The sequence below is a fragment of the Nannobrachium achirus genome (assembly GCF_963921795.1).
Source record: "Nannobrachium achirus genome assembly, chromosome: 3".
In the NCBI taxonomy this organism is placed as follows: Eukaryota; Metazoa; Chordata; class Actinopteri; order Myctophiformes; family Myctophidae; genus Nannobrachium; species Nannobrachium achirus.
This window is the reverse complement of record NC_137812.1, coordinates 46929225-46946380: the sequence shown is the minus strand read 5'-3', so window position 1 is coordinate 46946380 and position 17156 is coordinate 46929225. Positions and strand designations below refer to the sequence as shown.

The following is a 17156-nucleotide window of genomic DNA, read 5'->3' as shown; positions in this document are numbered from 1 at the left end:
CCGCTCTTTCTTCGTCGTTCCTTCAGGAAGAGCCTTGACCTTATCTGGGATATGGAGGATTTGTTGAGCTTAAAAGCCTCTTTTTACTGACTCTCCCCTTGTGCCTCTCCTGAGAGCTGCTGCGGTTGCTATCTCCAACGGTTCCCCCGCTCAGCAGTCATTGTCCCGTGGAATGTTCCCTTCCCACACAACGTTTGATTCCCCAGAGCGTCTCAATGCCGGGGCCCTTCACCTGATGCCTGATTTGTACTTGGTCGCGCGGCCTGTGCCGCACACCCGAAAATAGCAGATCTACAAGCTCACCTCGCATCGTACTGTGGTGCGGTGTGAGCTTGTAGATCTGCTATTTCCAGTTCACGACATGACATGCGAAGCATAAAACGTACTGTCCGTGTCCTTCCCTCCTTTAATATCCTCTCTCTCTCTCTCTCTCTCTCTCTCTCTCTCTCTCTCTCTCTCTCTCTCTCTCTGTTTCTTTCTCCTTTTCCTCCCCAGACTAAAATGGCTGGCATGCGCATATTGAGTTTCTTTGGTGATGTGAGGGAATGCTAATGTATCATAACGATATTAGAGCACTTAGACGAGGCAAACAGTGCCAAGTACTATCTGGAGAATCAAAACCTCTGGACGAGAGCCTTCTTTCAGCCCCCCCCCCCACACACACACACACACAGTCACACACACACACACACACACACACACACACACACACACACACACACACACACACACACACAATGAATGAGCGCATTCCCCATTTTGTTTTTTACGTTGTTGAAATATAGTGCATAGAGAGTCCGACTCAAATTCACTGCAACAATGGCGCATTTGTATTCTATAATGCAATTCACTGCGAATTGGAAGGGTAACCTAAATAAAGAAGAAGCCAAATCCTGTATTACATCTGATTTGGGGGCAGACTTGAATAAACATTTGCCTCGCAGAGCTTCTCCACAATTATACATTTGAAACAGATTCCAGAAGGCTGTATGTATTACAAAGTCTGGTTCTCGGTTTTTGAATGCGGTTGAATGTACAAATCAACTGTATTATGCTTCTACATATGGAATACAATGTCATTTAATGTAATTGAAGTAAAAGTGAAAATTGAACATATGAAATCTTAAATCAAATATGTTTAATAATTGATGGCTACACAAACGTGAGGAAATCCAATTAAAGGGATAACAAACATTAAAAACGAAACATAAATGAAAACATTTTGAAAAATCACGGCCCCTCACCCATTAGAAGGACATATCCCTTTAATTTTACCAACTGAACAGTGGGTGAGTTGTGAGGTTGTAGAACTGCAATACTTTTTTAAATGAGAAAAATGGAACCATCTCATCCATGCTGAATCACATCACATCAGAAAGGCTGTGGTGGTGGCGACTACACTATTGTGCAAGGCTTGTCCGTCCGCTATAGCTCCCTAAACCTCTCACCAAAGGCAAGTGCTTCCTTCGCACTCCTCGCACGTGTGTGTGTGTGTGTGTGTGTGTGTGTGTGTGTGTGTGTGTGTGTGTGTGTGTGTGTGTGTGTGTGTGTGTGTGTGTGTGTGTGTGTGTGTGTGTGTGTGTTCCAGTGCAGCGTATGCAGACTGACGGCCAAGAAGCCTCAACAGTGTCTGACGTGGCAGCTCTGTCTGGTTGCAGTCCAACTCACTCCTTCTGGCTCACTGTACTGTGATACTATCATACTTTACTGTGATACTATCATACTTTACTGTGATACTATCATACATTACTTTACTGTGATACTATCATACATTACTTTACTGTGATACTATCACACATTACTTTACTGTGATACTATCATACATTACTTTACTGTGATACTATCATACATTACTTTACTGTGATACTATCACACATTACTTTACTGTGATACTATCATACATTACTGTGATACTGTCATACTTTACTGTGATACTATCACACATTACTTTACTGTGATACTATCATACATTACTTTACTGTGATACTATCACACATTACTTTACTGTGATACTATCATACATTACTTTACTGTGATACTATCATACATTACTGTGATACTATCATACATTACTGTGATACTATCATACATTACTTTACTGTGATATTATCATACATTACTGTGATACTATCATACATTACTGTGATACTATCATACATTACTTTACTGTGATATTATCATACATTACTGTGATATTATCATACATTACTGTGATACTATCATATATTACTGTGATATTATCATACATTACTGTGATACTATCATAATTGACATTACTGTGATACTATCATAAATTACTTTAATGTGATACTATCATACATTACTGTGATTCTATTATACTTTACTTTACTGTGATACTATCATACTTTACTGTGATACTGTACTATCATACATTACTTTACTGTGATACTATCATACATTACTTTAGGGCAGATATGAGAGATTATCTTCCTAATAGGACAGACTTAAGAGAGGTTATATCTCCCTATAGGGCAGACATGACAGAGATGGTTCTGACAAGAAGCCATCCTAGGCCATGTGGGATACTTAACATTTCTTTACTAAACCATGTCTTGCTACCAATTAGTAAGTAACAGGGAATATAAAAAGGCTGCAGCTGTAGTTTATTAAATAATTGTACTTTTAACTCATTAGCAGCATTTCATACTGATGTTTTTGTTTTACATAGACAAAATAATTTAAACTCACAAGTTAATTCAAATGTTGTGTTAATTTAACTCAGAAGAGCTCAGGTCCAGACGTTTTCATTTGTACGCCCGGCATTTCACTGTTTGTGGAATCAACTCCAATTTGCATCAGAACAATGCTGACCTTTGCACTGACTGTGACACACAACAACAGAGGAAAAAGAAACGCCAGCTTCTTTTTATTTTCTCCCCTCTTGCTCTCCCCCGTTGAATGCATGCATGCCTGCGCTGTACCGTATGTGAGGTGGTGGATTCCCTCTGTTTTATGTCCGCTGCGAGGACGTGTACTTATGGCTGTCTGTCTGTGGTGCTGCGGTGCTCCCGAGGTCTCAGCGAGGTGGTATTTTAGAGACCGAGCAGTCAGCGAGCGCGGTCATGAGAGGAGATAACTGCTGCAGCGCGCGCACGCACACACACACACACACACACGCACGCACGCACGCACGCACGCACGCACGCACGCACGCACGCACACACACACACACACACACACACACACACACACACACACAAACACACACACACACACACATATCGTAGTTGTCGGGTGGAAACCTTGTATGTCCAAAACCGTTTGGTTTGTATTTATCATTTTTAAAATGATTTAAACTAGTGAAAACAGCCGATCTACAAGCACACAACGCCTCGCAGTGCAAGGCGTTGTGTGCTTGTAGATCAGCTGTTTTCACTACTTTTGTGCGACGGCCTCGTATGATGAAGCAGGGCTTTATTTTGCGAAAAAGATTACAAATTTGAAACTTGGAGATGCGAGGTTTCTGCCTGACAGTGACGATATGCTCTTCCAAAAATGTCTATCTCTATACGTCTGTCCTCCCATTGGCCTCTGTTGGGGGAAGGCGATTTGAAATGAAGCATAAAAACGAACTGGTTTCGGATGAAAGGCGTCGGTAAAGATGTAGTAATTATGTTTCCCCCAGCTATATGGTTTTAAACTAAAGTGTCTGTTCCTCTGCTAGTTGGTGTGTATGTGCAGTGTGTGCGCTTGCAGTGTGTTGGGACTCGGTCGTGTCTGTATTTGCATGCACAGTTGAAAAGGAAAATCCACAGTGTTACTTTAACTCTGACGATGCAAGAATTGACCCATTTAGGGCCATTTTGACACTCAGAGTTGAATGAACACAGGGTATTTTCCTGTGTGGGTGCATGGGTACTAAGGGTTCTTTGTCTTCTTGCCCCTCATGTGTCTGTGCTCGCTGCTTCTTCCGGGCTGGCATGGCTTTGGCCCCTGCAGGGAATACTGGGCAGCAGGGGTGTCGCACCAGATTCTGGGTCCTGGGTACAAGGATTCCCTGCGGGCCCCCCATTGAATGTTCTTCATAGGGGGAGGAGGGGGTTTAACCCATTTAGACTGGGAACGCATTATTTTTTTGTGCTTTAACTATTGAAAAATAGCAGATATACAAGCTCACACCTCGAGTGCCGCGCTGCGAGCTTGTAGATCTGCTATTTTTGAAAAATCTTCTGAAAAGTCTTCAAATCCTTCTAAGGTTTTTTGAAAAAAATAATGTTTTGTTTCTATGTCAGTGTTCGCAAACCTTTTCATGTGAAGGACCCCCAAGGACCCCCGGCACTTGGTGCCGCGCTGTGAGCTTGTATATCTGCTATTTTTCAATAGCTATAAGTATAAAATCCACAGACGTAGTAGCTCAGCCCCACTTTCCCCCCACCTTGTGACGCCCCTGAATACTGGGCAGGACACCCTTGCACTTAAACCCCACACATTGTTGACCGGAGTCCCTCGGGGCTCCAGTGTCTTTTCTGTTTCCGCTCAAAATATCTTCGCTGAAAATACCCATCGACAAACTCACAAACACGCCTTGAATAGGGATGGGACGATATGAAAATATTAAAAAAAAAGAAAAAGTGTGATTAATGATATTATCGAAGATAATCAAAATATGCTTAAAACTTAAAATTAACCCCCAGTCTCCTTATTCTGGGGGGAACATTTGCCAAAAATAGCCGATCTAGAAGCTCGCAACTCACTACAAGCTTGTACAATGTCTATTTTTTTTAAGTGTGCTCTTTACAGGTCCATTTAATCATGTACAGAGGGTTTAAGTGGTATTCATCCTAGTTTATGACGGAGCACAATTTCATGATAAAGTGAAATCTCTGTGATATGATTATTGTGAGCAGTTTTTTTTATCGCGAAAAACGATAACGATTAATGTCCCATCCCTAGTCTTGTCTTTAGTCACACTCAGTAGCGCGTGGGTGCTGCACATCGATAATATCCAATCTACAAGCTCACAAATGTGTCTCGAATTTGTCGATCCATAGCTTAGATCTTCAGTTTTTTCAGTGTGCCCGCATGCAACAGGCTTATCGCTGTAGTACCAGCCCAAAGGCACTGGACTCCTCTTAACCCTCTAACAGCCAAATCAAAGTTCTATTGCTCCCTTTTAAGCAGGCGTGTAAAGAGCCGGCTCCCAGGAAGCCATTTGGAGCGGATACTTTAAGCCCTAATTGGATAAGAATGATTTTTTTTAAAACCCCTTGGGGCACCCAGTGGCTTAGCCTGTTAGCGCACTGACCTGCAACTCGTACCGAGGTTACTGCCTTCACCTTTCCTCAGAGTCCTTTCAAAATAAATCACAGAATGCCAGAAATCCGAATGGACCCTTAAAGGTCTGTAACTCTGAGTGTACAAGTGAAACCAAATGGATTTTGGTTGATGTAAAAAAAAAAAATTGAGGCTGAAGGTCGCAGTATACCATGAGAAATGTTGCAGCTTGTCTCCGTGTCAGTCAGTCAGTCAGTCAGTCAGTCAGTCAGTCAGTCAGTCAGTACACATTTTTACAGTCTATGGGTTGGTTCCCGTCACTGTGACAGTCCATTTTATGCCCATATATGAAGATCCCTGATGTCATCGATATATATCACTGGCCAGATGTAAGCACAGATATCTCCATATATGGGCATAAATGGACACAGGCAAACAGATGGTCAAAACGGGTCCTATGACAACAGGTATAATGGGGGTATAATGGGGTTTGCATTAGACAGATATCTCCATATATGGGCTTAGAGAAAATGGACCCAGATAGACAGATACGTATATATGGGCATATATGGGCATAAAATGGACCCATAATCAGAGATCAGAGATACAGAGATCTCCATATATGGGCATAACATGGACGCAGATAGACAGATATCTCCATATATGGTTATTCTGACATCAAAAAATCTCTGTGAGTGTAGAATCGGTCTCATTAATGCAGTGGTTTACAATCAGTGGTCCGGGGACCAACAGTGGTCCTTGAGGGGGTTCCAGGTGGTCCCCAGCTAAATGATGTATAGAGTTGGTAACCAAATTGACCATTATCTCTCCTATGATACCACATCAATACAGCATGGAATTGTGGACAAAATCGTATCCAACGATAATAATCCTTGGGTTTTGTGTCTGAGAGGCTAAATCTCATCAAATGGTGGTCCGTGGCTCAAATGCTGAATAAACAATGGACCTTGATATGAAAAGGGTTGAACACCACTGTCTTAATGGGTTAAGAGAGTGCACATTTTCTATAAAGGGACCCCGCAGTTATTTGTGCCACAAGCACCCTGCTCCAGAACTGAGCACAAAGAGAGAATGGTTACCTCACCTGCCAACTGGCTCCTCCCAAATTATGCATTTGATCTTGTCACGGTGACAGATGTTATAATAGCCATACAAAGTACCACGTATGAAGACAAATTGCATTTTAAAAGGGAAGACGTAGACAATTTAACTGTTATAGGCTATAGGGATAACAGTTGGGGAGGGCTCCTCTCCCTTTAAGGGAAGTAGTGGAGCAAATCTGTGTTGATACTAGCTGTAGTCAAATGAGCTATGTGGGTGGAGAGACGTCACATGCCAGGTGTGTGTGTGTGTGTGTGTGTGTGTGTGTGTGTGTGTGTGTGTGTGTGTGTGTGTGTGTGTGTGTGTGTGTGTGAGTGTGAGAGAGAGAGAGAGAGAGAGAGAGAGAGGGAGAGAGAGAGAGAGAGAGAGATTGGAAGGCAATGGGAGTTTCTGCACTTGTCTGTCTGGCAAAGACTGAGGAATGAGTTAGAATCTGGTTGAGTCAATTGTGTGTGCGTGCCTGCGTGCGTGCGTGCGTGCGTGCGTGCGTGTGTGCGTGCGTGCGTGTGAGGGCATGGAGGGGAGGGGAGTTCCATGGTGAAAGGCGAGAGGGAGTGAGAGAGGGCACACAGTCCATAGACAGAGTGAGAGAGTGAAACGGCATATCACGATGGAGAGAAGGTATAAAAGTGCAGAGGACAGAAAGAGTGAGAGAGAAAAGGGTGGCCCGGGAGGGAAATAAATAAACCAAAAGTACACGAAGGGGTTTGGGAGTTCAGGGTGGGGAGGGGTTGTCGGGGGGCACAGGATGAATGTGTGGGTTCGGCCAGTGCCGCGACATTTGCATAAAGGGTGAGGGCACGATGCCCGGCTGTGGGGAACGGTTGGCATCTCGCCTTGCCGACTGGCAGGATAAGAACCAGGGAGGAATAAAAGAACAACGGAGAGAGAGGGGGAGAGAGAGAGAGAGAGAGAGAGAGAGAGAGAGAGAGACAAACAGACAGACAGAGACAGAGGGGGAACAAATCTCTTAATATTGCACCTCATGTGTGTAGTAGAAGCAGTTCTCTGCAGTTGATCAGGGTATGGATGGATGTATGGAGGTTATCTGGTTCGATAATTTTTTTTCCGACGCCGTGCGTTGAAAACAGCCGACCTGCAATACACCTATGAGCTTGCAGATCGGCTACCTTTGGCGTGTGACATCGGCGAGCGACAAAATATAAATGCAGCCTAGCGGCGAGGTTCAAACACACAGGCCCTCTTTGCAGCTGTGCTGTAGGCAGAGCAGCCCCCGGCCAGAGTGTGTGTGTGTGTGTGTGTGCCCACATGGCATGTGCTGACTGGAAACAGTGTAGGTGTGCGTGCGTGTGTGCACATTGGACTCTGGGTTGAGAGAGATGGACAGTATCCTCCCCTCTGGTCGGTCCACCAGTGAGCAGCAGTGTACTGCACTCACCCCCAACACATAAACGAGCCTCCGTCTGCACACGCACAACACCATGTGCACGCCTCCGCCCCATGAGAGTCAGGCGGTCACTGCCGCACTTGACCTTTTACAGGAATGGCCACCCTTGGAGAGTGGGACTGGTGTGCTGCAACACAGTAAAGTCCTCAGTGTTCCTTTAATGCTGAGAGTGTTTACCAAATAGAACCAAATGCAAGGCACCCGTCTGGATCCATTTGTATGCTCCTGGAGTTAAATGAGCACTAAGGAGTTTTGCTGTGAATGGCTGTGGTGGAGAATACCAGACTAGTACTACCAATGGACAGCAGTGTGTGTGTGTGTGTGTGTGTGTGTGTGTGTGTGTGTGTGTGTGTGTGTGTGTGTGTGTGTGTGTGTGTGTGTGTGTGTGTGTGTGTGTGTGTGTGTGCGCCCGTACGTTAAAATCCTGTGTGTAAAAGTTTACAATACAGGTCAATTCTTTTTTACCTGTAAGGTAATTTTTTACCCACTCTGAGTTAACAGTGAGACTTTTACTGTATGTTTGTGAGTGTCATATTTCATGATGGTATGGTAGAACTAGATATTAGGTATCTAATATCTAGTTATGTTCCTTCTAGGCACTCAAACAATGCAACATAATGCTAATACAACTTTCACCTCAATGCCTAATGTAGGATATATGATTATTTATTAGACCAGAGAGGGAATTGTGACCTGTACTCTTCGGAGTTTGTGATCCTTTGTGATCATTGTTCATAACGCAGAACTGGAATTATTAAATACAAATGTGATTAGGCTACCATTTCGTCACTGTCGGGCAGAAACCTCGTATCTCCAAGTTTCAAATTTGTAATTTTTTCACAAAGCAAAGCCCTGCTTCATCATTCAAGACCGTCGCACAAGAGTAGTGAAAACAGCAGATCTACAAGCACACAACGCCTCGCGGTGCGAGGCGTGTTGTGTGCTTGTAGATCAGCTGTTTTCACTAGTTTAAATCATTTTAAAAATGATAAATACAAAACAAACGGTTTTGGACATAGGTTTCCACCCGACAACGACGATTTGCTCCAATCGTATTTATGTCCAGTATAGTGAATTGTATATCAAAAGAGAACATTCTCTTTAATGCATTGTATTTTAAGATTTTGTCATCCTGAAAGGGGGTATATTGATTCAGTTCATCTTCAGTTGTCATTAAAATCAGAGAATATTAGGCCCAATAGTTAGAATGGGTAAATGTAAAGGACAAATTTCACATAATTATATGCAAATTTTCATATAGAGATGTTTAGAGATTAAATGTTTTGATTAAAAATTATAACAGATTCATACATATTAGCTTGGTCAGAGAGTAATAGAAAACCAAACAGATTTTGAGAGAACGAGAGAATTACTTTAGTTGATCTTTTTAGTGCTGACTGTTGAGAGAATGCGGCAGGATGAACAGTATTATGGACATACACTATTTGAAAGCATATCTGAGTAACATTTTGCCCAGGTCTGCAATCGATTCTAAAGCTCTGTTCGTCTTGACCCGGCCGTGTCTGGAGCTGTTTAAAACACGCGCACACGCACACGCGCACACACACACACACACACACACACACACACACACACACACACACACACACACACACACACACACACACACACACACACATGCATCTACACACACAGACGTACTGTAGTCACGCACACTCTCTCTTTCTCTCTCACCCTCATGCCACAAATGGCTTCCAGACTTTCACACATAGTAATGCTCCAGTGTGTACACAGGCATAATTACAAACAATGCACAGATGCACTTATAACATCAATCTGCTCTGATGGGCGCAACAGAGGAAGAGAAAGACCCATTCTTTCCTCTCAGAAGGAATAGTACATGCATGGATTGGATTGAGCTTACTGGAACCTATAAGTAAGTGTGTGTGTGTGTGTGTGTGTGTGTGTGTGTGTGTGTGTGTGTGTGTGTGTGTGTGTGTGTATGTGTGTTTGTAAGAGGGAGAGAGAGAACAAGAAAGCACCATAGAACAAAAAGTGTCCGTTTGTATGAGAGTTTCTAAGGGAATAGTAGTTTTTGTCAACTTTTCCTTAATTCTTTTATAAAGCCCTGAGGCTGGTGAGGTTCCTACCCCGTCTCTTAATGGCAGGGTGTTTCTAACCACTGCTGGCTTGCCCCGTGCACCTTGCTTTTACTGCACTCCTCACGGGAAGAAAACACGGAAACTTGGCTCGCAGGCCATAGAAACTTTTTTCTTCTCTCCTCTCCTTTTTAAACAGACTGGTCTAAAATGGCAGTATGCCTGCGTTGCATATGCATGCTCCAACGTCTCCGTTTTGTGCACAACTTCAGGAGAATGTAGCGAAGCTTTTACATGTGATTTATATGCAAGGCACAAGCGGTTTAGAAGCCTTTCGCGGATTATTCCTGCACACATTCAGAGTGATTCAAAAAAAGAAAAACACACCGTCAAATCCTGAGTGTTATTTTTGTGTTCATTTTTACACTGAGCGAGTAAAAATGGAGCCGTAAACTAAAGTTTCCCTGTGAGGGCATTTTTTACACTCTCTTGAAGTTGAATTAACACTCTGGATTTTGTTGTGCACACGCCCAAACCAGACAAATAGCTATAGCGGTTTTTAAGTCTCTGCTTTACAGTATACCTGTCAATATTATTTTATACCAGTTATTTTATACAGCAGATGTCAAAGTAGGTCTGTGTGTGTGTGTGTGTGTGTGTGTGTGTGTGTGTGTGTGTGTGTGTGTGTGTGTGTGTGTGTGTGTGTGTGTGTGTGTGTGTGTGTGTTTAGGAAATGACCTGTAACTGGACCACCATGGTTGAATCAAGGGTTTCAAATGTAGGATGAAGTCATTTAATTCCAAGACAATTTGCCTTTACATTCAAGTATTTGTGAGCCAATGTGTAAATAATTGTAGACTATATATTGTTACACCGGCTCATTCAATTTGTGGCTTGCAGCATTTGAAGAAATTAGCTGAACTGTCATTTAGGTTTATTTTCACAAGAGCAGGGAAATTGATAGTAATTAGGCATTTATAAAGGTATTTTGGAACACTAACTGAATTGTGCTATTCTTTTCTTACATAGAACATTGTTTTCTTTTTCTCAGTTATCAATAATAATAATGGCCTAATAATAGTAATAATATACATTCATTATTGACATTTTCAGATTTAATTTGACAGTTTCCCAATATAGCTTCATAACAGTAAGATTAAGGGAAAACAAAGAGAAAATGTCATCATAAAAAATGGTCATTCATTTTTCAGTGTAAATACCCAATTCGATTAAAATTAAGGATGTATTGTAATAGCTTCTGATTCAATATATTTTTCCTCACATTTTCATTATCCAAATAGGCTATGCAGACGAATAAATGCTGAAGGCCTGCTGCTATGCTTACTCAACGAAAGAAAATGTGTTTAGTGATTTTCGAATTATTACCTTAATCATCTATTTATAACAAACAGAAAATATTTTTCCTAGATGCTCATATAGGCTATTTTCGTACATGAGCACTTCAATTTGAATTATTGACATGAATTAATAGGCCTACATAAGTGACATGACTTCACGTAAATTCGTTCGCCTGTTTTCCCCTAGATATGTTATTTTTAGTCTGTTATAGGGCCAATAGTCTAATAAAGAAATCGTAGCTACTAGCCTATTCATTCATTCATTCTTTGAGCTTACATTTTTTGAATAATACAAAATACGTGTGTAGCCTACAATCCATGCAGGCTGTTTAGTGTGTGTGAGGAAATGGTTGAGTCAAGTTAATCCTGAGCTAAGGCTCAGGTGTGTGTTGTGTGTGTACTGTGTACTGTGTAGTCTAGGCCTATACAAATAATTCATCCGGCAACAAAAGAAATATTTCAGTGTCAGGCAGCGGCGTCAGTTCAGCAAAAGCTAAGGTATGGCAACATGACTGGTGTGGGCGCGCGTGCAAGACACCAGTCATGTTGCCATACCTTAGCAACAGGCACAATGAAAAGTACATTTTATTTTTTTTAGCCAAGAATGGCAGCTACCATAGCTTGCCATACCCAATTGACGCCTCTGAGTGTCAGGTGACTCACTCATCACAGCCGAGGCGTTGCCATCAGATGTGGTTTGGATGCTAGGCCTAATATACGGTCAGGTATGGCTTCATCTTTTCCCCCTTACTTTAGTTTAGTGCTTCTTTGGCATTATTTAGTTTCAGCCAGGCCCACATTTCTCCAGTTTACATCATATTGTTCACACGTGTGGCAGGTTGCGATGCGACGACAGCGAGCCGCCGTGTTGATTGTTGTCTGACGTTACGCATGCAGGCCCGCTCCGCTCACGTGTCGCTGCACACACAGGAAAACCCTCCCTCAGACCAAAAATATCAGATTTGACACTTTGACAGTGACATTCTCAGAGAGAGAGAGATAGATAGCCTAGTTCAGAAACATTGCCATTCAGAAGATTGACTTCCATTATTCTAAATGGAGGAGTCACGTCCTAAACCTAACCTAAACCCTAACCTCAGTGGGGGTATTTCTGAATGGGGATATTTCTAAGTGGGGGTGTTTCAGAATGGAGGTCTGCTAACCAGATAATTTAGCCTACATCTCAGGGTTTTGCAGGCAGCGCAGACAGCAGGTGAAACGTTGAATGTTGTTGCGTGGCAGGCAGAAAGCTGACCTATTTGGCTGCGTGGCGCTCCGTGCCGAGCCGAGCAGACACAGACAGGCCCTGCAGTCAGAACAGAACGACGTGTTTCCTTCTCACGTGGGAGACACGATGATGACACACAGACACACTGACGGACAGACGGGACAAAATACACCATTAGTAATTACAGAGAGAGCAGGAGTAATACACTGGTGAGATATAGAAGTCCTATACGAGTTTACTAATACTGGGTCACCACGGTGTTAGTTATTTTTATCCTCGGCAACGGGGATTTTCTATATTTTTTTGTCCCTATATGAATTCTGGCACCGCAAGCAAGCTATATGGCCAATAGCGTCTGTTCATCTCTCCCTGCATGATGTCTGGAACCTATCTGTAAGTCTCCTTGGCAAGCGTTTCAGGACGGCAGACAACGAGGTCTTTTTTAAACGTAGACACTTGAATGGACGCAGGCTTGAGGTCTTTTGAGTCGCTGTGGCTTTTATTCAAGCGGGCTGGCTGTGCGTGTTCCGAGCAGAGCAGCCGCACGGCCGCTGACGTTCGCTCATGTTCGGCGTCCTGCTTGCTTTGGCCTTGCGAGCAAGGCTTAAAGGTCTCTATACAACATTTAACAAAACTAAACAGGGTTTATTTAAAAATATATATATTATTATATATTTATATTATATTATAATAATTATTATTATTATTCAAAAAACTGATTTATTTCAGATTTAGATTTTCCTGCTAGGTCATATAGGCCTATGAAAGGCTATACACGTAAAATATCTATCCTTTTTAATTAATTGGTGTAGTTTGCTGCATGCATTTAGCTCAAAATGCTAGGGGTTAGGTCTGAACATTAGGCCTTTGTCTTTTTAGTTGGCAGTATTATTATGTTATAACTATTGAACCCTTCATCTAGATCTTTCCCCCTCCTTTTCTTCTTTGTGCTGAGTCCCTGCATGGGCATGGTTCTCTCATTAGTAAGATTGTATAGCAACCTAAAGAGTGAGGAACATGTAGCCTGCAGGACAAAGGTCAGTGTTTCAGAATGACAGAGCATGGCCTGCAGAGATAAGATGAGCTCAATCCGCAGCTATTGCAGAACACAGATACCTGCAGTACTGCATGGCTTAAGCCCCAGGCACCAATTATACATGCCTTCATTTCTGCTGAGCACAATTTGGGTGAAATAGAACAAATATGGCCTAACAAGCTAGAAGAAGAAATACTGGTTTTAAAAATTATATAAATTGACCATATTAAATAGTAGGGTGCCTCGCAGACCCAGTTCTTAGCCAAAATAATAAAAGCTTTTACTTTGATTGCAAATTGTGCACAGGCCTCAGTGCTTAATGTGTAGCCTATTTTTATGTGGTTGTATATTATTCAGCATTTGGTCCAACTTATGATCATAACAGGCCTGGCAGTGTTATTTTAATAAGATGAGGCTTGCTTGAAGCATATTTTGATACGTGCATATAGTAGTAGTATTTGAGATATTATGGATTCTTTTCACACTAAGCTTTTGCAAAATGTCCAGCACTTGTTTCATTAGATGAAGAATGAATGACACTCATACTCCTGAAATAAATAATATTTTTGACATGTTCCACACACAACAAAGAGATACCGCTTAGTTATGCATGTGGCAAAGGATCTTGGATTTGATTATTTGAATTTTTTTTATTTGATCTGCTTGTGGATGGCCTGCTATGTGCAAGAGTAATAATGAATAATGAAGTCCTGAAGTGGAACTTTTGGTGTTTCTGTTTTTTTACCACCCAAATTTACTGTCCACCTGTCATCGATTGGACAGGCCAGATATACTGTAGGTCTCAAACACACATAGGCCATTATTTTAGTAAAATAACAAAGTAAAAGTACACCCATTTACTTTAATCAAAACTCCCCCTCATTCTATTTTACATCTTTCTTGCCACTTCATCTTCCCCATTCCCATATTTTTCATGCACGAGGCGAGCATATGCCTGCCTGTGATGTGATCGGCACTCAGCCCGGTCTGGCCTAGTGTAGATGGTGTTCTGCTTGCCCCCGAGCAGCAGCATCTACAAGCTAGCTAGCCAGCTGACCAGCTAGCCGACTGGCCCGCAAAACCATCCTCTGACCAGCTATAGCCAGTCGCTGACCGGCTAGCCAGTCGCTGACCGTCTAGCCAGTCAGTTACCAGCTAGCCAGACTAGTTTTGGCCTACCCAACCAGTTATTCACCCATGCAAGCCAGTGATATACGTCCAACAACCTAACATTCAGCCTGCTAGCCAGCTAGGCTGTGGCTTCCCAGTTAAACAGGGACAGCAGGACCTGGCCCGGCTCTATGTGATGGTCCTGGGAGCCAACCAGAGGACTCTGGACTTTGTAGGGGGTTCACACACACGCACGCACGCACGCACGCAGGCACCGCACGCACGCACGCACGCACGCACGCACGCACGCACGCACGCACGCACACACACACACACACACACACACACACACACACACACACACACACACACTGGCCTGGCCTGCCACACAGCAGGGGGTTTCAGCAATCAAATGGCCGGTCCTTCAACTTGGCCGCGACGAGCTAGCTTGCATGTTGTATCTGCCCGCATGCCATGGATCCAATTTTGATTGTCTTTTTTTAATTCCTTTGAACCTGATGCGTAATCGTGTAATTCTACTCTGCTTGAATGACCAAACGCATTGTTATTTTGTCATTGTTTTTTTGGAAACACTAAGAATGAACGTATCTCGTCATTGAACATATTCACAATGACGAGATTGAATGATTGTCCCTACATTTTTTGCAACCAGCTAGCACATAGATCTTTTACTTTTTCTTTTTTTATTGAAAATATTTATCAGATTGGTCTTGGTGAGTCCATCCTTTGTGTCTGAACCGTTCCTACTGTGGAGCAGTGGGAAGCATTGTCCTTCTGTTCAGCCGATAAGGGTCAGACAATAAGAGGAGTTAAAGACATTTCCAGGTCACCTACTGTACATAATCCTCAACTCCCCTGTGTCAACTGGTGTTTGGTAATTATATCGTTTATAGAACAAAGATTCACAAGCAGATGTAATAGCAAGATGTTACAGAAGAAAGATGAGCATTTCTCTTTTACAGAAACACCATGTCTCGCATCACTGTAGGCTAAGCCATGGACTCCGCTTGATATCTACCGTCTACTTACATGAAGCGTCCCATCCGTAGCATTTTCTGTCACCGCTGTCAAGTGAGTCCCGTCTCTCGTGATGTGCAAAGGGGGATTGCTCTCCAATTTGCTAACAGAAACTTTTAATGTGTTTCCATGTCTGTGCAGTGTCCATGGATTTTTGAAGTGGGGGTGAAAATAAATAAATAAAGGGAGCGGGGGCCAGTTTGGATGTGAGAGTGCATTTTGAAACAGGAGAGCATGTTTTTGGATGGTATTTTTTTGTTTGGGGGGAACGGGTTCTTTTGCCCCCCCCAACACCACCACCACCCTTCTCTCTCTCTTTGTTTGTGTGGTAAATCCAGGAGCAGCTGCTGGTCTGAGGGTCTAGTGGGATTTTGGGCCTGTGTTTTCTCATGCCATCCAGTGCCAAGGTGGTGTAATGCGAGTGGAGAGAGGGGGAGAGAGAGAGAGAGAGGGAGGCTGTGAGGGGGTTGTTTCTGGAGAGGGAGGGGGGATGCAGTTGGGGAGCGGGGCGAGTGGTTTGATGGGGCGGCATAGTGACCATGCTGGTGACGAAGGCAGGGGCAGAGGGGTGGAGGCGGAGGTTTTGGGAGGCGGGTGCCGCTGTCTGGGTTGGATGCATGTAAAATTAATATCCTCTGGACTTTGCCTTTGCACTAGATTGGAACTTGTCTGTTTGGCTAATGACGTACCTTCTGCCTGCAACGCACACAATCGCCTTCTCTCCCTCCCTCCCTCCCTCCTGTCCCTCGCTCTTTCCCTTCTATCTCTCTGTGTCTCGCTCTCTCTCTCTCTCTCTCTCTCTCTCTCTCTCTCTCTCCGCTACCAGCCACCAACCAACCACCCGCCTCCCCTCCCCCTCCTACCCTCTCCCTCTGCCATCTCTCTCTCTCTCTTCCCTCCCTTTCATTGCTGAGAGCGTGCGTATTGGCTGGGCTGTTTGAGACTCGGTGCCAAATAGGTGGGCCCTCTGCGTGTTGGCACAGACTCAGTCAATGGTTAGAGAAGGAAAGTGGAGAGGAAGAGAGAGGCAGAGTTGGAGAGAAAGAGGGGGAAAAAAGAAGCTGCACTCGGGTTTGCCAGCGGTCGTACACACTCTTCCAACATTGATTCCATCCTCTTGTTTTTTTTTTTCTTTTTCTTCTCCTCCGTCCGACCCCCCCGCACCCACCCCCCCCTGTCCGATTCTCTCATTCTCTCTCTCTCTCTCTCCGTGAGTCTTATGCAGAGCCTACAGATCTGAACCAATAGCACGCTCCGCTTTGCCAAGCTTTGTTTTCCCTCCCCTTTTTGTTATCAAGATCTTTTTTTCTTGCACATCTTTGCGAGCAACTGTATTTTTTAACATTTTCTGGGGGACTTTTTTGTATTTTTTGAAGATATACTTGCTGCATTTTTACCACATGCATACAAAGGCTTGTTGTTTTTTGTTGTTGTTGTTTTTTTTTTTTTTTTTAGAGAGAGAGAGATTGTTGAACTTCCCTGGCACTCTACTTCTGTTGTGCTCTTGAACAGCACTTCTCCACCAGCTCCTGCTACAGTACCTCCTGTGTTTCTTTGCTGG

General features: G+C 43.3%; 1 protein-coding gene across 5 annotated transcripts in view; it reads left to right on the top strand.

Moving 5' to 3' along the window:
• Window positions 1-17156, top strand: part of LOC308281138 (nuclear factor 1 X-type-like) — a gene marked incomplete at its 5' end in the record, with an annotated part of 171664 nt that overhangs the window by 32607 nt on the left and 121901 nt on the right. The window lies entirely within an intron of this gene.